Raw genomic sequence first — 27,386 nt, forward strand, 5'->3', positions numbered from 1 at the left:
TGACCAGGCGATTTCCCAACATAGAGACTGGATCACTTGTAGATAAGTGTCATAAGTATCTGGGCTCAAGTGACGTTCAAGAAGTACAAGTTAAAACACCACCACCCTCGGGACGCCTGGGTGGCTCAGTTGGTTGGGCGACTGCCTTCGGCTCAGGTCATGATCCTGGAGTCCCGGGATCGAGTCCCGCATCGGGCTCCCTGCTCGGCGGGGAGTCTGCTTCTCCCTCTGCCCTCTTCCCTCTCATGCTCTCTGTCTCTCATTCTCTCTCTCTCAAATAAATAAATAAAATCTTTAAAAAAAAAACACCACCACCCAGGGGCAACTGGGTGGCTCAGTCACTTAACTATCTGTCTTTGGCTCAGGTCATGATCTCAGGGTCCTGGGATCGAGCCCCACATCGGGCTCCCTGCTCGGCTGGAAGCCTGCTTTCTCCCTCTCCTTCTCCCCCTGCTTGTGCTCTCTCGCTCTCTCTCTGTCAAATAAATAAATAACATCTTTAAAAAACAAAACAAAACAAAAAACCCAACACCACCCAGGGGTGTCTGGGTGGCTCAGTTGGTTGAGCGTCTGACTCTTGGTTTCGCCTCAGGTCATGAGTTGTGAGATCGAGCCCCACATCATGCTCCATGTTCAGCACGGCATCTGCTTGAGATTCTCCCTCTCCCTTTCCCTCTGTCCCTCCCACTCGTGTGCTCTCTCTTTCTCTCAAATAAATAAATAAATAAAATCTTAAAAAAAACACAACCCACCCAGAAGATTAGCAAAGTAGCAAGTTGGATGGTATTAAATGTAGGAATGAATGTGGGAAACAGCCATCATGCACCACCAGTTAGGCGGGGGTCGGGGAGGGCAGCTGTAGATACAAACACAAATAGTATGGTCATTCTGGAGAACCATCTGGAACCAGCAAACCCACTCCTTGACTTTACAACCTGGAGAAATCCTTACCCAGAGCAGCACTGTTTGGGATGAACGGGAAGTAAGAGGCACCCCAGGAGCCTGGCGCCTGGGGAATGACTCAGTGAGCACAGAGGAGGACGTCCATAAGGGATGCCATTTGGCAAAGAGCAGCTACCAAGTATGTGACCTGATGGCACCTTGGAACAGATCTTAAAAGCAGGGTTAAGTCTAGAGTGCAGCACCATCTGTAAACATGAGCTCCTATCTCATTGGCATTTAGAACTGCAGAAATTCTGTTTGTTCTCCATCCCGCTTCCCACGGTATGAGCTGCCTTTTCTACGTGGATACTTCTTAGGACTTTTCTTTTTATTTCTGCTTTGAAAATGTTGCCCTGACATCACCCAGAATGTCCTGGGTCCTTTTGATCTGTACACACAGTTGTTTCTGCAGCTCAGAAGAGGTTCTTTGTGTTGCCTCTTTAATGATAGAGATTGTTTCATTTGTGGGTTCTTGTTCATGAACATCATTTTTTTTTATTCATTGCTTGTCTCTTCTTCCCCATTTTTCTGAAACAATCATGCTATCAATTGTGATTTTTATTCATTTGTCTTTTTCTTCTGCGTTCTTCCTTCAAACCACCCATTCGATGATGTGCGGCATCCATGCTTCCGTTTACTGTTTACTGTTTAAGTGTGGCTTGGGTCCTGCCTTCATGCTCTTGGCTTCCTTGCCATCCTTCCCACCCCACATCTCATGCACCCCCCTTTTGCATCTCATCTTGTTGCTTTTCAGAGACTCCCTGCCTTCTTGGGCTTCATGAGGATGCCTGAAATGACCTTTGGCGGGTCATTTTTGAAGGTTTGCTCACCTCCTAGACACGGCCACGTTTCTCATAAGAGAAAGTACAGTTGCTTTTTTAAATTATTATTTATTTATTTGAGAGAGAGCACGAGAGAGAGGGGCAGAGGGAGAGGGAGAGAGAATCTTAAGCAGACTCCCCACTGAATGTGGAGCCCGACGCACTCATGACCTGAGCTGAAACCAAGAGCCAGATGCCTAACCAACCATCCAGGTGCCCTGCAGTTGCTTTGCTCATAGCCTCCATGTTGGTTTTCCCCTCCTTACTCATCCTTGAGTGAGGCTGGATGGCCGATTTGCTCTCTCTTTGCAGGGCTGGGGATCTGCACCTCTGGTCCTCCAGCAGGAGGGCAAGTGGATGTTTGCACATAGCAGTCCAATTTCCTGTCTCTGGCAGATTTTCACGGGGTCTTTGTGACTTGCCTGTCACCTCCATCATCTGCTTCTCCATCCCTCTGAGTGACGTTGGTTGACAGAATTGTCCCCACTGGGGGCATTACCACGGACATTTTCTCATGCCTCCCTCTGGACTGGACTCCATGTCTCAGAAGAGCTGCCTTCTTGCCAACGTTCTCCTCTTCAATTTTTGAAGGTTACAGAGGACAGCTCCTCATGTCCTGGTTGGCACGGGCCCTGGGTCAGGGAATGGGGAGGGGGAGGAGGAGAAGGTGTGAAGCATTTTCCTGTTTTTTTCTCTTCCAGATGGCTCTTTGTACTTATGAAGTATTCTTTTAAAAACCCAAGCTGAGGGGCCCCTGGGTGGCTCAGTGGTTAAGAATCTGCCTTCGGCTCAGATCATGATCCCAGGGCCCTGGGATTGAGCCCCACACTGGGCTCTCTGCTCGGTGGGAAGCCTGCTTCTCCCTCTCCCCCTCCTCCTGCTTGTGTTCCTTCTCTCGCTTTGTCTCTCTCTGTCAAATAAATAAATGGAATCTTAAAACAAACACAAAAACAAAAAAAAAACAAAGCTGAGGGGCGCCTGGCTGCCTCAGTCTGTAGAACATGTGACTCTTGATCTTGGGGTTGTAAGTTTGAGCCTCACGTTGGGTGTAGACATTACTTAAAAATAGTCTTAAAAAGAAAAACTCAAGCTGATCATATGACTCCCTTTTTGAAGCAACTTATCCCCTCCCCCATTGCCCTCGAGTGAGGGTCTGAGTCCCTTATTATGCTTCCCAGAGTTCTGTAGAGGATCCATCATTCCCTCCTCTCCAGCCTTAGTTCCCCACGCTGCCCTTGGACTTGGTGCCCATTCCTCAATGCACCACGCTCTCCACAGACCTCTGTGCCTTCACACAAGCTGCTTCCCTGGGCTCAATGGCCTTGCCCTTCCCACCCCATCTCTACCTGGAGGAGACTAAGATAGGGCTCGGGTGCATCTCTTCCAGGAACCCGTCTCTGATGTCCCTGACTGGGTGAGGTTCCCCCCACCACCACCCCATGCTGCATTCTTTCATCCATTCGTGCCCTCCATGCCTCCTGGATCCAGTTGAGTTTCAGACACTCTGGCATCCCTTCCTGCACTGGGCTCTGAGGGGCAGGTCTTATTCATGGTCTCCAGGGCCCAGGAGCAGGGCCTCAATCACTGCGGGCGAACCTACCCGAGCCGAACCTCCACTAGAAGGAAGTGCTGTACAATGTCCCCTGGAGACCTAATCCCGACGTGCTGGGCTCCTGGGAAGAACAGTCAGAAGGGTCCACCTTCTCTAGCAAGGCAGCTCTAGAATATCCCAGTCTTCTGAAACAAATCCTTCAGCTCTGCCCTTGGCCTGCCCCCAGACCACACATCCTATTAGTGCAATTTTATTAAGAACACTGTAGAATCCAGGAAAGCATTTGCGGGCAAAGGAAAAAGAGGGGACTTCTGGTCGCGGTACACGCGAACAGTGATAACAGGCAGAAGGCTCTGCCCAAAGCCTCAAAGTCTGTGTTTAGAAAATGCAAGGGCAGAACCAACCTCAGATAACTGGACATTCACTAAACTACCCTTTTTTGTTTAGCATTAAAAAGAAATACACACCACGTTGCCTAAATTGCTTTAGAAATCTGCAAAGACTTAGGCATAATGTATCTTTCCAAAGACAGAATCTCCATCCTCCTTTGCTCATGGGAACAGAATGTAAAAATAATCACCAGCTTTAGGGTTTGAATGCCGCCTTGACAGGAGGAGGTGGAGTGCAGGGGGCAGAGCCGGCCTCACACGTTAAGGTGGGCAGAAATTAGCATCCTGAACTGCCCGCTGTGGAATTGTCATTTAACCAGGTTAAAAAAAGCTATTCCCAAACAGGCTCCTTCTGACGGCCTCAGAGCTGATGTGGAAGCCGCCAAATGTGTGTATTTGTGGAGTTGTAAGTAGGTCAGATATTTCTGTCGCTAATTATTACTTGTGAAAAAATATGTCGTGAGCTTGCCTCAGGGAGAGAGTATCGGAAGCAGCATTGATCTTTGGAAACTCCAGCCAGATTTATCCCTACGGGGCTGGAATCCTGAGGACAGTCAGACGAGGAAGAAAAAATGTCCTAAATCCAGGTGCATGTGGGACAGTTGCGGGAACTCCAGCAGGAAGTCGGGAAATCTGGGTTCTAGCCCCTGATTTTCACTTCCCTCGTCTGGGCTTCAGTTCTCTGGCTGGGTTGGATTTGATTTTCAGTACAAAGGTTCTGATACCATGACCTCATCAGTGGAAGGTCATTTTCTGGGGACCTGGGATTTCCCTTCCGTTTTAGGGGTAGGTTTTTGTGTCCTGGGAGGTATAAAGGAATCAGCTCAGAAGTGCGATCAGCGTATTTTTGGCAATGAATCTTAGTGGAAAATTTTGCAGCACCTGGATCAGACCCACGTTCTTAAATATCTGTTGAGTGTTGAATATGTGTTGGACACTGTGGCAGGCATGATGGACACACTCAAGCATCTGACCGTGCCCACTCCTTTGTGCATCTAGGATTGGTGGTCACCGATTACTTACTTTCAGAGGGTGAGATGATATGCCCAGAGTTACCCAGATAGTAAGCAGCAGAATTAGGATTTGAACCCAGCTTCTCATTCCAGTATTCTAAACCAGCTCCCAGAGCTATGCTTGAGTGAGCAGTTAGGGGGACAAAAACGCCCCCTCCCCTTCCCCTGGATGTGAAGTCTGGATACCAGGGCAAGATGCTGCTCTAAGGGGACGCCTGGGTGGCTCAGATGGTTGAGCGTCTGCCTTTGGCTCAGGTCACGATCCCAGGGTCCTGGGATCGAGTCCCGCATCGGGCTCCCTGCTCGGCAGGAAGCCTGCTTCTCCCACTCCCCGCTGCTTGTGTTCCCTCTCTCGCTGTCTCTCTCTCTGTCAAATAAATAAAATCTTTAAAAAAAAAAAAAAGATGCTGCTCTAATTAGTTTTCTTTTACAGGTTCAGAGACTTGTCAATGCTTTATGCAAAGCTATGCAGAATATGCAAATGAGGGGTGGCCCTGGTTGTGTTGTAACCAGGATAGTACCTGTGCTTCTCTGATCTGAAAAGTTCTACCTGCAGAGCTTCCCGGTGGCTTGGGCAGCAGGAAGGGTACTGGGCAGCTTTCCACAAGGTCACACCCGCTTTCAAGTCCCCTCTAAGTGTACCCAGGAACTGGAATGTAAATGCCCCTGCCATATGGACCATCTTAGTGCCACATATCTGGGCAGGGATGAATTTAGTTGACCTGAAAAGTTCTTGTTTTTGTTTTTAACCAGGGTGGGCCTCAGGGGCGCCCAGCGGGCTCAGTCGGAAGAGCATACGACTCTCGATCTCAGGGTTGTGAGTTTAAGCCCCACGTTGGGTGTAGAGATTATTTAAAAGAGAATAAACTTTATAAACAAGTGGGCTTCATTTCCTCATCTCCAAAATGGGTGGATGAGGGGCAGCTGCGGGACTCAGTGGAGCATGTGACTCTTGATCTTGGGGTCGTGAGTTTGAGCCCCACATTGGGCGTAGAGCTTCCTTAAAAAATAATAACAAATAAATTAAAATTAAACTAAACAAAATAGATGAATGAGCTTAAAGCCCTGTGATGACCTGAGTCTCCAGGATCCCATATTAAGGCTTCTGAAAAGTACCATCCTCTTTTTTTTCAAAACTCTGCTGATGATGACCCTGGCCCTACGCCCTCTTCAGCACTCAATCCCACCACCCCTCGTTTGCCACCCACCCCACCCCCTGGAACTGTTTGCCCCACCTTTTCTTCTCACATTTTGCACATGCTGTTTCTGTGCCCCAGCAACCTTTTCTCTCTTCTGCCTGTCTAACTCCTGGCCCTTCACAGGCCAGCTTAGATATTACGTCCTCCTGCCCCCAACCCCAGGCAAGCCCAAGCACCCTCAATGCCTAGCTCTCTTGATAGCGTTTATTAGCTGGTTTCTTGTCCTGGTTAACTAGAAACAGAGACCCCCATGCACATAGCCCAGAACTGCCAAAGTAGTCCAGAATTAACATCTAAGGAATTAACAAGTCAAAGAATAAATGCATCTACCCATTTTAGTGTAAAATTGTCCAAAGGAAGCAGTTGCTATAAACCCCCCACCCAGCTTGTGACTTTAGACTAAAAATAGGTATAGGGACACCAGGCTCCTCTAATTCCCTAATATAAATTTTAATTTTTAATAACTTGAGAAATCAGTGAACTATACCTATGGGAAAATGATGAGGAGTCAGCCACATAAATTAATGGAAAGTATGTGTTCACATTATCTAACTATATTAAGTGTGAATAATAATTAATTATAGATTCTACATGCGGTCTTGTCTTAGAGACTCAATGTGAAGGAATTTAAAAAGTCATTCATCACTGCACCCCCCCCCCCCCGCCCCGTGCTCCACCCCAGGCCATAACATAAAAAGCAATGGCCAAAGAATTTTCCATAATTTATGAAAATCATCATCTTAGAGGAAAAATAACTCTCATTAGCAGCATAATAACTTGGAAAAAGAAGCTGTGCCCAAGTGTGTTTGCTAATGCTCTTGTAATCATTTGGCCCACCCTCCCCTCTCTCCCCTGCATTTATTAATTCTTCCATTCATTCACTGTCTCTGTGGTATATGGAGAGGGGGACTGCTGGTGGATGTGAACGTGAACTCTAGAGCCAGATTGTCTGAGTTCAAAACCAAACTCCTCTACTTTGCAGCTGTGTGGCCTTGGGCAAGTCACTGAACCTCTCTGTGCCTCAGTTTCCCTGTCTGTAAAATGGAGGTAATAACAGTACCTACTGATAGGGTTGGTGTTGATGGGGAGGGGGTGAATAAACATACAGGGGACGTGCTTAGCATAGAGCCTAGGCACTCATTAAATGAGAACTCTAGCTGTGGGCCTGGTGTGCTGGGCACCCCTTAAGAAGGACCAAGCTTCTGTCCTTGAAGAGTTTGCTGACTGGTGAGAGAAAGAGTCTATAAATAAGCAAGTTCTCTTCAAATCACAACCTCGCGTGTTAACATATGGACATGAGTAAGGTCTGTGATACGGAGAGATGGGGCTTCTTAGGTCGGGGGGGGGTGCAGACCACTTCTCTGAGGAGGTGATGTTTTGCTCAAGAGGTGAAGGGTAAGAAGGAGCTGGTGACGTGAAGAGGAGGGGGCAGACTGTTCCGGTTATTGTGGGTAGAGCTTGTATGCTCCATCCCCAGGGGTGATGTGTCCTTCCCCGGTGATGAAGGATCTAGAAAAGTCCCTAGACAGTGGGACAGACTTGATAGGTGTGATGGGAAGGAGGTGCGTGAGGCGGTGGGGAAGGACAGATCCTTAGTGTGCAGAAAGCTGGCCTGCTCTCCGGAGCCTGACCTGCCTCGCCACCACCCCCCCAAACAGGCAAACAGGTTAAAGGCATAAAGTTAACACCCTATAGGGAATAGAAGAAAATCGGGGGACCCTAGATTTTTGATTGGGAGGCGGTGTTGGAAAAGCCTTCCCAGCCAAGACCAAAAAGGCACAAACCATGGGGCCAAACATGGCTAGATTGGACTCCATCGAAATTAGGGGTTTCTGTCCGGCACAGGAGAGCAGAGACAAAGGGGGCAGGCAGATGCCGAAGCTTGAGACCAGGGAGCTCCCAGAGGCAGAGGGTCAAATGGCCACAGCTCATGAAGAGATGTGCGCATGAACTAACATCCGAGATATGCAAGGGAAAACTCCACATGGAAGCCGCCTCTGCCACCTCGGAAGGGCGGAACTTAAGCAGGAGACACCAAGGATGCAGGGACAAGAGAGGAAGGCTTGGGGCGCCTGGGTGGCTCAGTTGGTTAAGCGACTGCCTTCAGCTCAGGTCATGATCCTGGAGTCCCGAGATCGAGTCCCGCATCGGGCTCCCTGCTCGGCGGGGAGTCTGCTTCTCCCTCTGACCCTCCCCCGTCTCAAGTGCTCTCTCTTATTCTCTCTCTCTCAAATAAATAAATAAAATCTTTAAAAAAAAAAAAAAAGAGAAAGAGGAAGGCTTGCTGGGGCCGGGGGCCCTGCCCTTGGGGGCTGTTCCCAGCAACGCTGAGGACGTGGCACGGCGGCCCTGAGTGGAGGGGCCGAGGGCATCCTGAAAGCCAGGCTCTCCCTGACAACGTCAAGCCCCTGGCCTAGGGCTGGTTATGCCGAAGGAAGGGGAGCCCCCAACGCCCCCATTCACACAAATCACCACGTGCCTGCTAGCCAGGAGGGGGTGCCTTTGCTAGTTCTCACAGAGGTGCCATTGGGGCCGGTAAAAGTGGAAAGACAAGGGAACAGAAGCAAAAGTAAAACCCTCCCTGTCTCCTTCAAGGACCTGGGAGCCATTTCTTTGCTCCTCTGAGCACCCCTGGCACACTCCCCACTCCACTTGGGAAATCATGAGCAGCTAGAAGGTGGAAAATCACTTATTTGTCATCTCTCTCTCTACCGATCACCAACAGCAGGCCCTAATAAAAGCCGCTGAATTGGTTTCCTATTATCTGGCAGTTCAGAGTGGCATGACACCACCCTACATTAATAAATGTGTCAATTGCAATGAAGGGGAAAGTGGTGTGACCTCAGAATCAAGATTTTAGGTTTCTGGTCTCCTTCCTATCACCAACCTGATGGGTTAACTTACGAAAAGGAGTTTTCCTCTCGGGGGTCTCAGTTTCCCAGGAGTGGCTCCTCGGTGGAAGACATGGGCTGGATTTCCCTCCAACGATTTCCCTTTCCTCCTGGCTCAGTTTGCCTGCATTTCCTTTAAAGTTAGGTGCTGCCAAACTATTGGGTTCTGGCCGATGGAATGTGGATGGAAGTGGTATATTTCTTTTTTTTTTTTTTTTAAGATTTTATTTATTTATTTGACAGAGAGAGACACAGCAAGAGAGGGAACACAGGCAGGGGGAGTGGGACAGGGAGAAGCAGGCTCCCGGGGCTCGATTCCAGGAGCCTGGGATCATGACCTGAGCCAAAGGCAGACGCTTAACGACTGAGCCACCTTGGCACCCCAGAAGTGGTATATTTCACTCCCAGGTCTGATCCACGAAAACCTCCCCGTGTGATTTCCTATGTTCTTACTCTATGTGCTGGTGGGTTGCAGGAGATCCCACAGAGCCCCGGTTGAGAAGGAGACCAGGTCCCCAAGTCACCTCTTGTAGGAGAAACACCCAGAAAAGTTTTATAACCAGAAACACCCTCGCTGGACAGTTGAATGAGCAAAATTAAGCATTTATTGTGTTTTTGACATTGACACTTGGGGTTGTTTGTTACACCCGGTGTCCTCCTGACTTACCCATTTCCTTTTGACCCAAGCCAGACGACACTTGAGAATGCCTTAATTTGTATGATGCTCCTCCATTTTTCCAATCGATGTTTTGCAATCCAACTCTTTATCCTATTCAAAAGTAGCTAAATAGACTGACATAGCGGCTGAGTATCGAAAAAGATGCAGAGTCCTCCCCGCATCTACTTCCTACAAGCCACTTATCCTGGAACCAAAGGGGTGTCTGGAAAGAGCAAGACTGCTGGTACCTCTTCCCCGAAAATGCATTCATCATCCCCCCTTGTTCCCAGGATGAAGCCCAAGAGCTCATGCCTGCGAGGCCCTATAAGAACCAGCCCCTGTTTATTCTCCCACTGCCTGTCCCACGTTTCAGGGAGCACACCAGGGAGCCTTTCCACTTTCCCCTCGGGGGTCTCGGCGTCCTGACCACCCCCCTTCCGTCCTATCCAGTCCTATCTGTGCACTTGCTTTCATTCACAGCCTCCTTCCAGGTTGTAAGTCCTGGTTCGTTTTGAGTCTCTCCCCCTGAATGTCAGTCCCCCCCCCCCCCCCCGCCATGGAAGGACCAAGCCTGCCTGGCTTTTTGCGGGATCCCCACACCCACCACCAGCCCTGCCTCGCTGACAGTCCTCGTGAACAGATGTGGGTGGAGCAAACGCATCAACCAATCGATGAACAAACAATGAGGGGAACCAACAGGCTTGCATCGTTGGAGAAGACGTCTCGTCCAGCGTTCTTCTGGGGAGACACTGGTAGTTCTTGGAAGGTATAACTTCTCCCAAAGAATGAAAAAGTCATCTTTTGATGCATTCGTTCCCTGTGAATCTGCAAAGCCATGGCTCGTCCACAGAGAGAGATCCCATGAAGGGGCACCAGGGTCGGCCACCTAATTCTGCATCTTTTTTTTTTTTTTTTAAAGCTCTTATTTATTTATTTGACAGAGAGAGAGCGAGAGAGCACAAGCAGTGGGGAGGGACAGAGGGAGAAGCAGACTCCCCGCTGAGCAGGGAGCCCGAGATCATGACCTGAGCTGAAGGCAGGTGCTTAACCGACTGAGCCACCCAGGCGTCCCTAATTCTGCATCTTTTATTTATTTTTTTTATAAGTAATCTCTCCACCCGACGCAGACCTCGAACTCACGACCCCGACATCAAGAGTCACACGCTCCACCGAGCGAGCCAGGCAGGCGCCCGTAATTTGGGATCTTGCTCCGGACGCCGAGACTGTATTAAGATGAAAAATAAAGCCCGAGGTGCCAGGCTGGAAGGTACGATTAGTGTTTCTAGTGTTTCCGCGGCACAGTCGGGAGGGGAGATCTCTCGCCGCGAGGCTCGCCTTTTCATAGACGCAAACTCATCTCCATGGCAGTTGTTTTCTCTGCCATTTCCCTTGAATCACTCGTTTGTGTTTCTTGATTTCCACACGACGATGGCCTTGTTGGGCCCTGTTAGAAACAAGACAAATGCTCCAACAACACAGTCTTCTGGCAACCAGTTTCCCTCTGGCTAATTACAACGACATGCACGAGGTGCCCCTTCAGGTGGAGGAAACGGAGCGGCCTGACGGTTAATTTAAATAACAAACAGTGTTCGCTCGGCCAGCTGCTGATGGCCCCCGACCCCTCAGCGGTTCCCCATCAGCAAATGGACCTGTTCCTTCAGCCTAGCAAGGTTATAAAAGGCCAGGCCAAGAGCCCCCACCCCTCGGCACTCCCCAGAATGCCAGTACGGTTGGGCGAGGAGCGCCCAAGACAAAAGCCTGCAGGGCCAGACCCTCTGTGCCCTCCCTGAGGTCTGCCAGCCCTGGTTTCATCCCTTTTCGCCCCTAAGAAAGGAAACCTGTGTGCCCTGACCTATCACTGCTGTTCGGTTAATGATTGGCATAAATATTACTTTCCAATGACACGGAATTTGAATTTCCCCCCCAAAGCATTTGCTCGGTTATTTTGCTCCTGTCCTTACAAATCATCCCTATCCATTTGTCTGCGATTTCATCTGAGTCACTGTCTGGGCTAGTGGGGGGTGGGGGGTGGGGGTGGGAGATGTGCACGTGTCCTTCTTCCAGACATTGGGAAGCAGATCCAGCCCGGAGGGGCCGGGCCCAGCTAGACAGAGCACGAATCATAGGTTGTTGGTGCTGGACGAGCCTTAGTAGTGGCAGGGAAACTGAGGCCGGGAGAGGGGCAGCATGGCACTGCATTGGGGTAGAGCCAGGTTTGGGCCTGCAGTTACTCCTTACTCCTCCAGGGCTCCACACTGCATCCCAGCCATCCCCCAGGGCAGGAAGAGAAGGCCAGACGTAGGCCAGCTCCCTCTCTGCCCATGAGCTGCCAGTCCTGTTGGGCTCCTCAGCTCCATTCCTAGTGTTCCCTCCCCACCTGGCCTTGTGGTGGGGGGCATCTGGTCGACCCAGCTTTCCTTCCCTAGTCCCCGTGGTCCTTGTCTTCAGGGAGCTGCCCCTTCCTCGCTTGATGTGGCTCGGGTAGGGCATCCCCAGATGTTAGGGTTTGATTGGTCTGGGGTATGGCTTGGGCATCAGGATTTTTTAAGAATGCTTCAAGTGGTTCTAGAAGGTATCCAAGTTTGAAAACCACTGCTTCCTCCCCTGACCCAGGGATGGGCAGATGGACCAAAGCGGGCCAATCAGCATCCCTCCCTGGGATTGCACTGCAGGTATAAGAAGGTCTTTCTTTAAAGGCTGTTAGCAGGAATGTCAGCCTGTCTGTGCTCAGCCCCTAGCCACCCTCTGTGGTTGCTCCTCTCCTCGCACGGGCTTTCCAGCCCCTCGGGACCACAGGTAGCACCACTGGGCGGCAAACTGGACGTGCATCTCTGCAGATGGTCTCTCTTTCTCTTGGAAGGGCTTCTTTCTCATGAAGTCCTACTTAACCCAGAAGAAGCAAGTACTCCTGATTTGTTCTGGGAGACCATCCTGGCTCCCGCTTGGATTGGGTCTGGTGCTGCTCTCTTGGACTGCCACAGTCCTGTGTGCTCTACTGAGGACCTCCGCGCTGGACGGTCATCGTCTGTCCACACCCATGTTCCTGCCAGACTGGGGGCTTCTCTGAGGCAGGGGCTGTGTCCTGCTCCAGTCCACCCCCCGCCAAGGCGGGTCCGATGAATCTCTGTTTGGTGAGTCATATTTAGTTCTCAGAAGCATGGGGTAATCACCTAGCCACGGGGCTGGGGCTCATCCTGTTTCTCAGTGTTTCTGAGAGGGAGGGGAAGATGCGAATGGCAGAGAAAGGGGGTGTCACAAAACAGTGGGGGGAGACAGGGAGGCGGAGGAAGAGGTGGAGGGAGGGGGAGGGGGGAGAGTGAGGGAGATGGAGAGAGAGGGAGAGAGGTGGAGGGAGAGGGAAGAGGGAGGAAGAAGGAGGGGGGTGGGGAGGGAGGGGGAGAGAGAGTGGGGGGGAGGGGGGGGAGGGAGAGGGCAAGGGAGAGGAGGGACAGGGAGAGAGGGAGAAGGGGAGGACACAGTCCTTCCCAACTCTTCCGTTCCTTCACCTGACAGACATTTTCTCAGCTCCTACTCCGGGGCATACAGAGAAAATTTCCCAGCGATGAACTAAAGAGCAGATGATTAAAATAAAACCATCACTCACGTGGTCCTTTGGAAAAAAGAGTAGGGGATTCGCAGAGCCCAGCCTTTGTGGGAAGTGTTTTGATTCTTGGCTCTGCAGGGCAGGCCAAGCTACTGCCTGGTCACAAGAAAGTCACCTTCGATGCGAGAAATAGGGGACCCAGAGTTGCCTCCTGACACTTTGATGGGCTCTAGGATCACAGGTGTTACTTTTCCTCCCCAAGAAGTTTCCAAAGTGTGCAGCTACCTTACAACCAACCTCACGGCACTGTCTCCCCGTGGCCCCAACCCCAGGAGGTCCTTTGGTCTGTAGCCTGAAAGGTCACCAGAAGGGGCCATGAAAAATTGCATTTTATAAACCTGCCATTTGATAAGAACTGTGTTTATAAAGCTACAAAACAAAAGGAATCAATGAACAGGAACACCGTATGGGGTTGTTTTGGTGACGATCAGAAATCCAACTCAACCTAGCTTAAGCGAGCAAGGTCATTTATTGATTCACTGTCTTGGGAATGTGTGTGGCTAAGAAATAATACAAACTGTCTCAGGTTGGAGTAAGGAAAAGGTGTCATGTGTCTCACAGAATGCTCAGAGGTGGGAAGTCCCAGGGCGGGGAGAAGGCTCAGCACTGCCCTCCGCTGGGCCGCAAGGTGGCTGGAAATCCCTAGCCCCCACCCACCAGGGGGGAAAATACAAAAACAGAAAAGAAGAAAGGAAGGAGGTCCACCAGCAGAGTTCTGATGGTATCTATCAGTTCTCTATTGCTCTGCGGCAAATTGCCCCAAAATGAAGTGGCTGAAAGTAACAACCACACCCGTTCATGAAGCTCTGGGGCAGCTCAGAAGTTCCGATCCCAGCCAGGTTCGGTGGATCTCAGTGGGGCCTGGTCACCGTCTTAGACTCCAGTCAGTGTGGTCCTAGGAGGGCCACCTTCCAGGGATATAGGGAGCGTGCTGAGGAATAAAATAAGATTCTGTGAGCAAATAAGTTTGGGAGGAACATGTATGGTGTGCCAGCGTTTCAGGGTCTGGGAGCACATCCAAAACCAAACCCCAAACAGACAGAAACCCCGCTTGGGGCTTATAGTCTAGTAAGAAGGTTGCAGAGTTTTCTTTTCTGCAGGATTTCTCAGAGCCTTTAATATATTAACAGGCATCACCCAAAGCGGGTAAGACATACAGCGTTTCCCAGAGTTATTGGACCTCCGGAATAAGAACTGATGTTCTTTGAAGTAGACTTTGAGAAACACCACTAACTCCGTTCAACCTCCTGTTGTACAGATGCGGAAGTTGAGGTCATATTCAAGGTCACCCAGGCAGAGCAAGCATAGGACCCGTGGTCACCTGACACGCTGCACAGGGCTCTTCCACAGCCTTTCCCCTTGATCTCGAAGATCCTTCCTCCCTCCCTCCTTCCTTCTCTTTCTTGCAAACCTGGCTTCAGAGCGCCAAGATTTGGGAGGCTGAAATGAACTCAGACACTTGGGATCAAGGGAGCTGGGAGCTGGGAGCTCCCATGCTCTCCACGGGGCCTCCTGGGCCCAAGTCGTGCGCAGACGTCACACCTCCGACCACGTCAGTCACGTTCCCTGACCTCTCCCTGAGCTCAGCCCTGCTGATGTGAGCAGCTGGACCCTTGGGGGTCCCTTGGGGAAAGAGGCAAACTGGGACATGGGAAGACAAATGAGATGATGAGGGGGAAGGCCATCCTACAAAAGTATGGCCCACAAGCTTGCGGCTTGGGGAAGCTGCCTGCTTTCTTGATCAGACTGTCCTCCGTGGACGTCCTTGGGTGCTCTGATGGCCCCCAAGCTATTCCCTGAAGTATGGGGACCATGCAGAGGGGACAGAATCTGGTAAGTTCTTTCCGTGTCCAGGATGTTGTTCATGCAGGAACCAGGGCAGTGGGTGAACACAGAGGGGGAAACTTGGTACGCAGACATAAAATCACATACAAGATGTCATCGAGTGAGGGCATCACTTGGTGGAGTTGGGACTAAAGCCCAGGTCGCCCTGTCCTTTCAAGACACCCATGCTCTACTTTTTTTTAAATTTAATTAATTTATAGCTCCAGAGCCGGGGGAAGGGGCAGAGGGAGAGGGAGAGAGAGAATCCTCAAACTGACTCCTCACTTAGCGCAGAGCCTGACACGGGGCTCGATCCCACAACCCCAAGATGATGACCCGAGCCGAAATCAAGAGCCAGAGGCACAAGTGACTCAGCCCCCCAAGCGCCCCTCAAAATGCCCACGCTCTTAACTAAGAAGTGAACTGTCTTCAGGAGACGGGAAGTAGGAATGAGGATTCCAACTCTGAGAACCTCAGATGTTTCGGAGAAGCGAGTGAGACGCTATTTGTCAGAGAATGTTGACAGCAATAGAGTGAAGGGGAACAGCATTAACTTATGTCTCGGGCCCTGTTCTGGGTGCTTCTCAAACGATATTGCGATAATAAACATCGCACTTTGCTGACAAGGAAACAGGCTCATGGGGGTAAAACCACTCGTACAGGGTCACTGGCCAATAATGGCAGCGTTGGAGAGAGACCTTAGTTTGAGCTGAAAGCTGAGTCTTTCCACACGTGGCCTGCCACGCCGCCCAGAGTGCTCAGGTTGTGGGCAATTACTGTCCTTGAAAATGGTCTATCAACTAACCATTTAAGAATATAAACTGCCTTACCCACCTAAAGTAGGTGCACCTGCCCTCCATCAGAGCCTGGCATCCTTCCCTTTCTGGAACTTTCCACCTCTCCCTTCCCTCTTGTATTTGCTTCATGAAAACACTAAAACCTCATAATGAAATAAAACAACTGGCCTCACGACAAATAACAGCCCCTTCAACTGGCTTCTTTCTTCTCCAAATATTTCTTTAATATTGTGTGTTTGATTTCAAGACATTTCAACAACCCCCCTCAATGATCTTAACACTTTCCCTGAACTAGGAAAATAAGAAATAAAACACTCTACTGGGAAGAAAAGGAAAATTGTATGTTCTTTTGTTTACACGAGTGTACAGAAAATCGTTACAAATCTCCATGTGGCCTTGGTGATTTTCCATTGTGATATAGAAGGAGAAATGGATAAACTGGAATTTGCAACCAATCTCCAGGGATTTCTTTTCTATTTGGGTGACCCCTGAAAGGCTTCTGGGCACATAGCTATTTTTGAAAGAAAAGAGGAAACGCTGAGGGCTGACCACCATTAACAATAGTTCACCCAGATGCTAACTTATTCTACTGTTTGCTTGTGTTTATTTTTACTTAATCTGATGTTTTGATGCAATTGCTGGCATTTTGTTTTTGACCTTGAACCGGTATAATTTATCTTGGGCATGCGCAGAAAGGCAGTGACCAAGGTGCTGCCTATTTTCTTAAATTATGACCCAGCCACGTGACGTCAATCGAGTGAGGTCATCTGGGGTGGGGGTGGGGAGGAGGTACTGCTTTGATCTTAACTGTGTGATCATAATTCACCCCTAGGCTGTCTGGAATAGGAGCTTGCTTCCTTTCACCCAAGGCTCCCACCCAGAGGCCTTTACGTTTCGGGAAGATTTTGAGCCAAGTCCTGACCCAGGAATTCTGGATGCAAGATGTGCAGAGTCAGGATGAAACGGTGCTTTCCTAAAATTCTGCGCTATGTAAATTCTAGGAATAGTAGACGGAGCACTGGATTGGGAGTCAGTTCCTGTAGTTCTCCCATAAGCCCTGGGACGAAGGTTGTTGTTACACCCGTTTTATAGATGAAGGTACGGAGGCATGGAGAGTTGACCTGATTTGCCCAAGCCAGCACGCAGTGGAGCCCTGGGTTCGGGACAGGCTCCTCCCTCCGGAGGCTGCGATCCTAAGGACCAAGCACAGTGCATCTTCAGATCTGCTGTGTCACCTCGGTCTCTTCCCTCCCTTTCTGGGCCCCGCGTCCTCTTCTCTGAAATAAGGGGGCTTAGCTGAATGATGTCTAGGATCCTTTCCAACACCAACTACTAAAATGTTGTGATTTCCCCCAAAGTCCAGACGGGGAATTGTGGTCAAGTTTCCTCTTCCCAGAGTAAAGAGTGACAACGGTATGGATGAAGAGAAGTAGCATTTCACAATTGACTTCTCTGTCCTTATCTCTGTTCAGTCTGCACCATAATTTAACGAGGGAGGCGCTATTATTTTACAGATATGGGAACTGAAGTTCGGAGAGGGGCTGTGTTAACACAGCTGGGGCTGGTGGAGCCAGGATTAGCCTCCATGTTCTCATAGTACCTTGTTCCTCCCCCCATCATCTCGGGATTATCTGTGTCCACTCCAGACCATGGGTTTGGAGCGTCAGGGACCATGTTCTCTGTATCTCTAGGAGCCAGCACGGAGTCTGGCCCAAAGCAGATGGTCCATAAACAGTGTTGCCCCAAATAGATGGTCAATAAACAGTGTGGAATAAATGAATGAGCCCAACACTCCAGAGCCCGTTTCTCCACTGAGCTAACTGCACAGCTAACCTCCCACTCTGTGGGAGGGAAGAAAGTGGGTTTGGGGAGAGGACCTCAGAAAGAGATTTCAGTTATGGGATCAACAGCTTGGACTGAGTTGCCAGATGCCCGCCCTCCTTCACGAGCTGGGAAATGAGCTCAAAGCAGCAAAATGTTTTGCCGAAATGTTTTCTCAATGAACCCTTGGTGAACCAAGACAGTAACCTCAAATCCTTTCTCCTGCTGTCTGTATTGTAGTTAGAAAAGCTTACTCTTGAGTTTTACCCTTTTCTTTGTGCTTTTCAGTATTTTGAAAATTTTATATAATGATTTTAATTTTTTAAAGATTTTATTTATTTGAGAGAGAGGAGTATGGGGGGGAAGAGAAGAGGGAGAAGGAGAAGCAGACTCCCCGCTGAGCAGGGAGCCCCGTGTGGGGCTCGATCCCAAGACCCCAAGATCATGACCTGAGCCGAAGGCAGACACTTCACTGACTGAGCCACCCAGGCGCCCCATGATGATTTTTCAAAAGCAAAATAAATGTTTATTTTTTAATTTTAATTTTTTATTTTTTTAAAGATTTTATTCATTTATTTAATTGACAGAGAGAGAGACAGTGAGAGAGGGAACACAAGCAGGGTGAGGGGCAGAGGGAGAAGCAGGCCCCCCGCAGAGCAGGGAGCCCGATGCGGGGCTCGATCCCAGGACCCTGAGATCATGACCCGAGCCTGAGCCACCCAGGCGCCCCAAATGTTTATTTTTTTAAAGGTAGGATCAATAATGAGATTGGATCTTTTATTGTTCGGTGCTATGGAAAGTAGCAAAGTGTTTATTTGGGGGTATCATATAAGAATTGTGGCACTGAATTAAAGAGTACTTTTTTTAAAAAGGAACGAAAGCAGTATTCCATCTGGCAGGGCAAGTTGGAAAGCCTGCTGCTACCGCTGAGGCCCACAAGAGGGCGTCTCAGGGTCGTCAGGACGCAAAATTCAAGCCCGAGATCTACCTCCTCACCTGTAAATGGCCAAAGAACAGGTTCTGGAATCTCAGCAGTGACCCTGCTTCTCCAGCACTTTACATTTGACATTAGCCTCTTTCTCTTCCCCTTGTTATTAGAGCCTCACAGATCTCATCCTCCCAGCGATTTCCACTCCTGGGGGCATTTGTGGTTCTCTCTTTGCCTGGGCGTGAGTGAGTGAGTGAGCGAGCAAGCGAGCGTCTGGGGTGAGCAGAGACATAAACAGGCTGCTCTAAGTTGCACAGCTGGCTGTACATCTGGGAGTTCTTTCAGAAAGATACGGAGCTCCCACCCCCTTTTCAAAACTCTGGGTCTGCAACAACCATATTAAAGGCATTTTTTTTAACCAATCTTGTCAAAGTCAGCCTGGTTTTTCAGAGTAGGGGAGGGAAAAGCAAGGCACCATTTCTCCTGAAGAAGAGAGTCACAAGGGCCCGAGGTGGGAAAGTGGGGAGCATGTCTTCTGACACTGAGGAGGGAGGGACAGAGGGAGCCAATGTGGCTGAAACCCGTTAGAAGCACTTTGCATATGTCTCCCTTCTAGAACCCACAACAATCCTGGGAGGGAGCTGTCACTATCCCCATTTTACAGATGGAAACACTGAGGCTCAGAGAAGTTAACTCATCTGCCCAACATCACCCCCTCTCCCAGTTCTTTGGGGACACACAGAAGCTAGATTTTAACCCCAGAAGGGCCCAGGCTCTCCCAGCTCCACCCCTATCTCTACTGAGGCACAGACAGGCTTGGGAGTAACTTTCCAGAGAAGGGGAGGAAAACAGGCGTGGGTTAGGGCTCAGGCTCCAGACCCAGGAGGAAATGACCCAAGTGAGAATTCTAGCGGGCTACAGGGAAGCTCATCTCTGGTTCGGGCGTTCGGTGAGCCAGTGCATGAAATCTTTTATGTTTTCCCCCATTAATGCATTCTGTACTTACACTTCTCACTATAATTACTCTGCAGTAATTAACAAGGGAAAATAACACATCTGGGTCTATATGGCAACCCCAAACAGATGTACAAGAGGCGCAGGCGCATGCAGGTCCTTCCAGTTACTTGACAAATAGGTATTGAGCACCTACTAAGCACCAGCCTGTGGAGGTGCTGGGGGCCCTGGTGGTGAGCTGTCAGGGCAGGGTCCCTGGCAGAGGGGTGAGGGGCGGCCGATAGTCTCGTCAAAGAGGTCGGGGAAATGATAAGAGCTGTGAAGACCATAAAACAGGGGGACACGCGGCCAGATCAGCCTCTCCCTGGAGGTGACATCTGAGCCGAGGCCCGTGGAGTTCTGGGGAGAAGGTGCCAGGCTGGGGGAAGGGCAAGTGCCAAGGCTCCCGGTGGGAACCAGTTGATCATGTTTGGAGAAGGCCCAAAGGCCAGCGTGGCTGAAGCAGAGCCATGGGGCAGTGTGGGGTGGGAGAGGGGCCAGAGAAGGGGGCGGTCGAGACCCCGTGGAGCTGGGGAAGCCACCAGAAGGCAGTTGGATGCTACCTGAAGCACAACGGGAAGCCCACTAAGGGAGCTTTAAGCGGGGTCACAGCAGAATCTGAATGACATATTTTAAAAGGACCCCTGGCTGCTCTTTTCATCCGCACGGAGACTAATCTGTATGGGGGAGGCCAAGAGAGGAAGAGGGGAGACCGGTGGGAGGCTGTTGCCGAGGGAGGACAGGGCTCTGACCGGGAAGGGAGGGGCGGACAGAGAGGGGATGGATTTGGAGCTTGGTGCGGAGCTAGAGTCTAGGGGATTCTCTGATGGACTGAATGTGGGGGTGAGAAGCAGAGAGGAATGAAGGGACATTTCGTTACGGGTGTGACCTGTGGGAATCCACACACTCACGCCTGCACCACGGGCACCTTCGCTCCTTCAGCCACGCCGGCCGCCGGCTTTACACCCCCCCCCCCCACCGCCGGGCCCTGGGGGCGGAGCAGTGAGGGGCGGGCCTGCCCTCACACGTGACCTACCGCAGGTGTATGAAATGACAGACTGGGGTGCGGGCAAGGCGGGAGGTCTGGGGGGGGGTAACGAGCTGCTCTGATCCGGCCGCAGTCTGGAGGGAAAGCGGCTCCACTAAGATCTGAACAAGGGGGCGACTTTAACCAGGGGCAAGGGAAGAAAAGGGAACAGTATTTCAGGCAGAGGGAAGGGTATGTGTGGAGGTGTTTGAAGGGAGGCTCTCTGGGTGGAGTGGCGGGAACAGGGCAGGAGGGCGATGTGGGGCAGGCTGGGGCCATCCCTCATGGGCATGGCTAGGGCCAGCGTCTCCCCCTCCCACCCAACCCCGGGCAATGGGGAGCCACCCGTGGGGCTTGAACAGAGGAGCGCCCAGGACTCTGGTTGCTGAGTGGGCCGGACTGGAAGTGGCTGTGGGGACACAGAGGAGGAAGCTTGGGGCTGAGAATCCCACGGCACGGGGCTGCAGGTGAGACAGGGCCTGGAGTGAGCTTTCGTTTTCATTCTAGAAAAACAAGGTGCTGTGATACTTCTTGCACCTGGAGTTTCTGGAGTAAAAGTCACACCCACCATACACACATGTATGCATTTGGAAGGCTCCACACCAAAACCTTAGTGCTTTTTATCTCTGGGTGCTGAGGGTGTGGGGAGTTTTTTCTCTTCCTTTTGGTGTGTTTTTGCATTCCGTATGAAACATGGATTTCTTGTGTAATAACACACCCCAATAAACTCAAAAGAAAAACCCTTGCCTTGAAGACAATGGCCCAAAGATGTGCAAATTTCCTTACTGTCTCCTCTCCCTCCCCACCCCCTGCAAAGGAGCCCACCCTCCCTCCGCCCTTGGGCCTGGGAACTGGGTTTCTTTTTCTTTTTTAATTTTTTATTTATTTGCGAGAGAGAGAATGAGAGACAGAGAGCATGAGAGGGAGGAGGGTCAGAGGGAGAAGCAGACTCCCTGCTGAGCAGGGAGCCTGATGTGGGACTTGATTCCGGGACTCCAGGATCATGACCTGAGCTGAAGGCAGTCGCTTAACCAACTGAGCCACCCAGGCGCCCCTGGGAACTGGGTTTCTTAAGAGAACACAGGCGGCTCTGATTCCATGGACCAAGCCTTCCAGCCTGGCAGGGTCCTGGAGCTGGTTGGAGAGGCCACACTGTGAATCTCCTCCCTCCCCCACAGACCTGCCCAACCCCTACTCTGCCCACAGCAGGGAGGGGTCCTCAGCCATCTTTAATTTGCAATCACTGTGGGAGGCACTCCAGGTGGAGGGTAGAGCAGGTGCAAATGTTTGAGGTCAGGAGGCAAGGAACTCCTGAGGAAATTAGGAGACTGGAAAGAGTGATGCGTGGAGCTGGGCAGGGAGGAAAGGCCAAGGAGGTAGGACTAGATCTTGCAGACTCTTCTGGGAATGTGGGCTCTCCTGAAGGGCAGCAGGACTTGTGGTGGTGGTGGTCCCCGACACAGGTGAGGGAGCTCAGAGTCCTTGGGAACTTGGGGGCACTGAGGCTGGAAGCCAGGTCTCTGTGTGCCTGGGGAGCCCCTCCCGTCCCCCAGGCTTGCTCAGGCTCCTTCCTTTTCTTCCCCAACCTGTTCCACCAGTAGCAGGGCATTGGAGGTGGGCTGAGACACCCACAGACAAAGCCAACCCCTCCTATAGGGACAGAGGCAGGAGTTGAAAAGGAAAGTCTTTGAGGGTGGTGGGAAAACGGGGGTCCCCTTACAGGCAGAGACTGGGACAATCCGTCTTGGAACCTCTGCAGCTGCTGGGGATGGGGAGGAGAAGGGTAGGGAGGTGAAGGAGGAGGGAGAGAGGGCCTTGGGACTTGGCCCTGCACATCGATTACCGATGTAACTCTCTAGCCAGGCCTTGCGAGTCCCTGGGCCCCTCCTCCTGGGTCTCAGTTTCTCCTTCTGAGCAAGGTGGGACTGGACCAGGAGGCCTCCTGGAGTCCTTTCTGCTGGTTTTCTATCTCCCCCTTCCCCTGCTTCCTGGTCTGGTGGCTTTCTTACTCTTTGTGTGTGTTGGGGGGTGAGTGGCCAGGTAGAGTGAGAAATGCGGCTTATAGACACATGTGGGGGTTCGGGGAATCATGCTGGGTTCCGGAGCCGCCCACACGTGGCGGATCATCGCGCTTTCCTGCTTCCAGTAATTCTGTGCTGGTCCTCCAACCTTCTCCCTCTTCCCACCTCCCTCCGCCTCCTCCCTCAGCGCTCCCCTCTACTCCCCAACCCCCGCTGGCTTCTCTGGCCCGGAGGGAGCCTCTACAATTATCCCTCCTGCGCCGGGCTCCCTTAGGAACGCTCCCCGCGGGCGCTCGCCCTCGCCGCCGCAGGCAGGTGCCCTGGGGACGTCGCCAGGCTGCGCGGTGCGGCGCGGGCTCCGCTCGGGGGCCCCGAGGCCCGCGAACTGCCTAGTCAGCGCGGCCGCGGCGCTGCGCCCTGCGGGCCGGGTGGGGGCGGCTGGGAGCCGAGAGGGGGAGGCCCCCCGCCGCGCAGCTCGCGCCCGCTCCCGTCTCCCAGCCCGACGCCCCTCCGCCCTCGGGGGGCCCCCGACCAGAGAGCGCGCGCGACTGGGGAGCGGGGCATCGACACTTGGCTCTACACCTGACTTCCTGTTGACCTTGACCCCTCTCTGATCTGTGTCCTCTTTAGAAAACTATGCAGACCGTAGTAGTACTTCACCCTGTGAATGATAAGTGCTTGCCAAAACCACCTGGTGAGCACGGACTAGGGATGCTAGCCGGGGGAAGGGGACTCAACGTTGTGGTCTTTTTTGTGCCTAGAGTGGTTAAAATGACAGATGTGCAATCAAGCCGCCTGGATTCTAATCCCAGGACGCGATGACCTGGGGCTAGTCACTCCGTTTTTCTGTGCCTCAGTTTCCTCCTAGGTGAAGTGGGGATGGTGTTAGTGGTACCCACTGTGGTTAGTTTGAGAATTCGGTGTGTTCATACATCTAAAGTGTTTAGAAGATTGACAGGTACATGAAGTGCCCATTAACCCTTTCCTGTTGTTAGCATCTTCCCGTTTGCAGATGGGTAACTGATTCCTTCTGCAGCTCCTTGGTGATGTTAAGCTCCCTGGGATTCCCCATTTTGCTTCCCTGTTGGTCTTGGCTCCCAACCCACTCCTGCCTTCTCTCCAGGCCATTCCTCTGAGGACAAGGCATAGCTGGCAGGGGAAGCCAGAGAGGCCACCCGGGGTGGGCTAGCTCTGAGCTCTTGAGGGAGTTTCACCAACTCCACTTTGAGGCCCTTGACCTAGAGGGCGCCCCTTGTGTTGACTGCCTGGGGCAGTGGGCAGAACTCTGGGCTCAGAACTAGCCCTGGAAACTCCTGCTGGCTCTGCAGAGTGATGAAAAGATCCCAGGGTACAGACCTGGATTTAAATTCTGGGTTTAAATTCTGTCTCTGCTGCTTATGCTTGGTGTCCTTGGGTAAATCACTTCTCAGAGTCCAGTTTTCTTAACTGTAAAATGGAACAGTAACACCTACCTCGTGGGATAATGCAAGGCTTAGAGCCAAGTATGCAAAGCCCCTCCCACTGTGCCTGGCTCTCATTACACGTTAACTGGCATTATTAGGGTATTACCATTGCCATTGGCCTGTTATTTAAATTTGTGTGTCTCCTACCTTCTCTGAACTTTGTTTCCCCCTGTCGGGTAATGAGATGGCTGATCAGATGATCTTTAAATGCTGCAGCTGATCTGAATGTCTATGCTGCTTAGGGACGGAGAAGATGCTGTGGGTACCCTGCCCAGGGCCTCTGGGAGCTCACCAGATCTGTACATACCCCAGGCTTCCTAACCCAACACCTGCAACTCTGCCCTGCTGCTTTCTCTGGCTACAGGGGCAAACTTGGCCTGCATGCAGGGATAGCCAGAAAAGGCAGGGAGGAGTCCTCAACCACCGATGGATGGGAGCTGGTGGACAGATACCCGAACTTCCTCACTCTGGGGTGGGGCAGCTCGGAGGCCTTTCTATATTATGCTTCCTGTCCTTGCCCCGCTAGAGGGAGCCCCACTCACCCACAGTGGAAACCTATTCATGAATGCCCCCTGAACCGGCTTCCTTTGCTTCCCTGAGTCCTGTCCCCACCCTTTGACAATGCTTCCTGGGATCACCAACCAAATAAAGCATGCACTCCTCTCTGGAGCTTGGCATCTTCCCCTCGTGGTCCTGGCAGGGTGGCAATTAACCGGCACCGGAGGCTCTAAGAGGCCACGAGCCTGGGTGGAAACCAAACCTTCTCCCTTCCCTGAAGATCAAGTCCAGAGGTCAACTGTTCTAGGAGCTCTGAGGAGATAGACATCTGGTTGGTCTTGGTGCCAGGACCTAGATCTGAGAGGACCCTTCGAAATGTATCCTGGATGAGTGAACAGAGCTGGAGATGCCGGATGCAGGAATGAATGTATGCATGTGCATTGGCCCCTGGGTCTCCTTCCACGTCGCCCCACTCCAGGCTTGTAAGACCCGGCATCGCTCTAGCGGGAAAGATCAAGTAGCATGAACAGGGAAATTGTGATTCGCAAAGTATTAATAAGAGGCCAGATATCATGAAGCCATCTGTCCAGGTCACAAAGCACCTTCACATCCATAATCTTACCTGATATTCCCAGTGACCTGACCAGGGAGGTTTTACTGTCATTACTATGATTACTATGTATATCCTCATTATTATTTACCTCGGTTTACTGTGGGATGTGGCCACTCCCCTCTCTGGGGCCCCAGCAGACATGAACAATCAACCAGGGTGTTCTTGCCGGCAGAGCCTCTTGGTGTCCTCAGAAGCCTTCTTGAGGTCGGACTGGAGGCAGTGACTACCAATCAATCACAGCCAGCACGAAAGCTGAAACCCATTTTGCTCCCGGGTGGCTAGCAACTTTCTGGAAAAACAATAAATTCTTATTAAATTAAATTGAAAGGCTCAGGGCCCGGGTCTCCCAACACCCACCCCATCCAGTGCTTCGTGTTAAGATATTGGTGAGAAGCCTGCTTCACTGAACACTTCCCTCATTTTTCTGACCTAATGAGATAGCCGCAGACATGGTAACAGGGTCACACGCACAGTTTGGGGATGGACCAGCTCCTCCCACCAGGTTCGCCAGCCTCCTAGACCACGCAGTGGGGCTGGGTACTGCAAGGAGACTTGCATTGTAATGAATTAATCACTCATAACAAAGACTCAAATTTACTCTTATCTCTAAACAGGGACATGCTTTTGACTAGCAAATTGGAAATTTTCCTTTGCATCACTGCAAAAGCATGACTTTTCTCTTGTTTTATCCTTTCCCAGACAGAAAGCATTCCTTTTAGAGCCCAGGTCCAGCTGCAGGGGGCACCTGCCTGGCAGGTCCCTGGGGGGAGCTCCAGTGGGGAAGCCTGGCTCACACCCTGTCACCTCCCCAGCCTCGGTCTCTGCATCTGGAGGATACAAGTGCCCCGCTCTGTCTGGTTGCCACTGTGCCCGCCAAGTAACTTAGGGTAAATCACTTTGCTTCTCAGGCCAGTTTTCTCATTGAGAAGAAGGAAACAAGGACATTTTCTTTTTTTTAAAGATTTTATTTATTTATTTGAGAGAGAGAATGAGAGACAGAGAGCATGAGAGGGAGGAGGGTCAGAGGGAGAAGCAGACTCCCTGCCGAGCAGGGAGCCTGATGCGGGACTCGATCCTGGGACTCCAGGATCATGACCTGAGCCGAAGGCAGTCGCTTAACCAACTGAGCCACCCAGGCGCCCAAGGACATTTTCTTTGACAAGATGAGGAGTGAATCACACTGTGGATGAGAAAGCATTCTCTGGGAAGCCAAGTGGAACTGAATCAAGTTCCCAGCACCATCGTTGCCCCGTGTGGCCATCAAGCTCTTGAAGTTTTGCTAACAAAGTCCTGTACTTTATTTTAATTAATTAACTTATTTATTTTAAAATCCTGTATTTTAAATTTCACTTAGTTTAAATCCATTTAAATAAAAAAAGTCACATGTGGCTAGTGGCAGCTGGGTGGACGTGGCAGATCCAAACATGCAGAAATGATCTCAGCTAGGAAGTAAATCTCCCTCCGCCCCCCAGTGAAGGCCCCCTGTAGCATGGAGCAGTCACCAGGCCTGAGTTCCGAAGCCGGCTTAGTCACCAGGAGCCTTACACAACCGCCAAGCTGGATCTGCAATGACATAGAGAAAAACCGAGACCCAGAGAGCGGGGTGTGACTTATCTAATGACCCATGACCCAAGTCTCCTGAGTCCTGGTGGAGCGCTGTCTCCACCAGCAGGGAAGGGACCCCCCCACACCCCCAACTGTGGTAGGCTGATTCTCCCTCTCCCTGAGGACAGGGTCCGAGGTGACCTGCAAGATGGTCTCCAATGGAGACCATTCTAATTACCGTTAAAATCCCAAAATGATGTTACCTGGCACAGAGCCCTCGTGGCAGACTAATACTTGGGTTTTTGTTCTTTCCCATGGCCAAGAGGGTCCCACAAAGTAGCCACAGATCTCCCCACCCCAAAAGGGAAAATGGGTCAGGCTACGGGACTTTTCTATGGCCTGGGAGCCCAAGAGTCCAACTGATGACAAATGACAATTCAGGTGAGTGACAGCCCATCTGGCCCCAGACAGGCAGAGGTCTGAATTTTATCTCCAATTCTTAGAGCTTTGTGGAAGCCCTTGGGGTGAATCTGGTCCACTCAAGTCCCAACCAAAGTGCACGGTAGGAGATAATGAAGATTAGGGGAGAAGTTTCAGCAGAGCCCAACAGAGAAATGGATTAACTGAGATACTATCTTATCAAAACCAAAGGCAGAATAGCCCATCTTAAAGCGGAACCATTCACAGTGAGGAGATTGCTCATAAAAATCACCCCTCATGGATTATCTAATCTGAGAGGGGTTTAGTACTTCATGCAAGACACAGCTCAGGAACTATCACAGTGTTT

General features: G+C 51.2%; 1 long non-coding RNA gene across 3 annotated transcripts in view; it reads left to right on the top strand.

Annotated features, from left to right (window-relative positions):
- The window catches only part of LOC123849930 (uncharacterized), a 169,239-nt gene that overhangs the window by 8,384 nt on the left and 133,469 nt on the right, over positions 1–27,386 (top strand). The window contains exons 2-4 of one of the 3 annotated variants that reach the window (XR_006792199.3): positions 10,572–10,732; positions 12,326–12,596; positions 14,328–17,885. The exons of 1 other annotated variant lie outside the window; for it this stretch is intronic. This is a non-coding gene — a long non-coding RNA (uncharacterized LOC123849930). Of the gene's footprint in view, positions 1–10,571; positions 10,733–12,325; positions 12,597–14,327; positions 17,886–27,386 lie in introns of those variants that run through there. One more of the 3 variants, XR_010407631.1, reaches the window with a different exon arrangement.

This window comes from Mirounga angustirostris, unplaced genomic scaffold (genome assembly GCF_029215605.1).
Source record: "Mirounga angustirostris isolate CCGP_5_RB_7025 unplaced genomic scaffold, mMirAng1.0.hap1 SCAF_15, whole genome shotgun sequence".
NCBI classification, from domain to species: Eukaryota; Metazoa; Chordata; class Mammalia; order Carnivora; family Phocidae; genus Mirounga; species Mirounga angustirostris.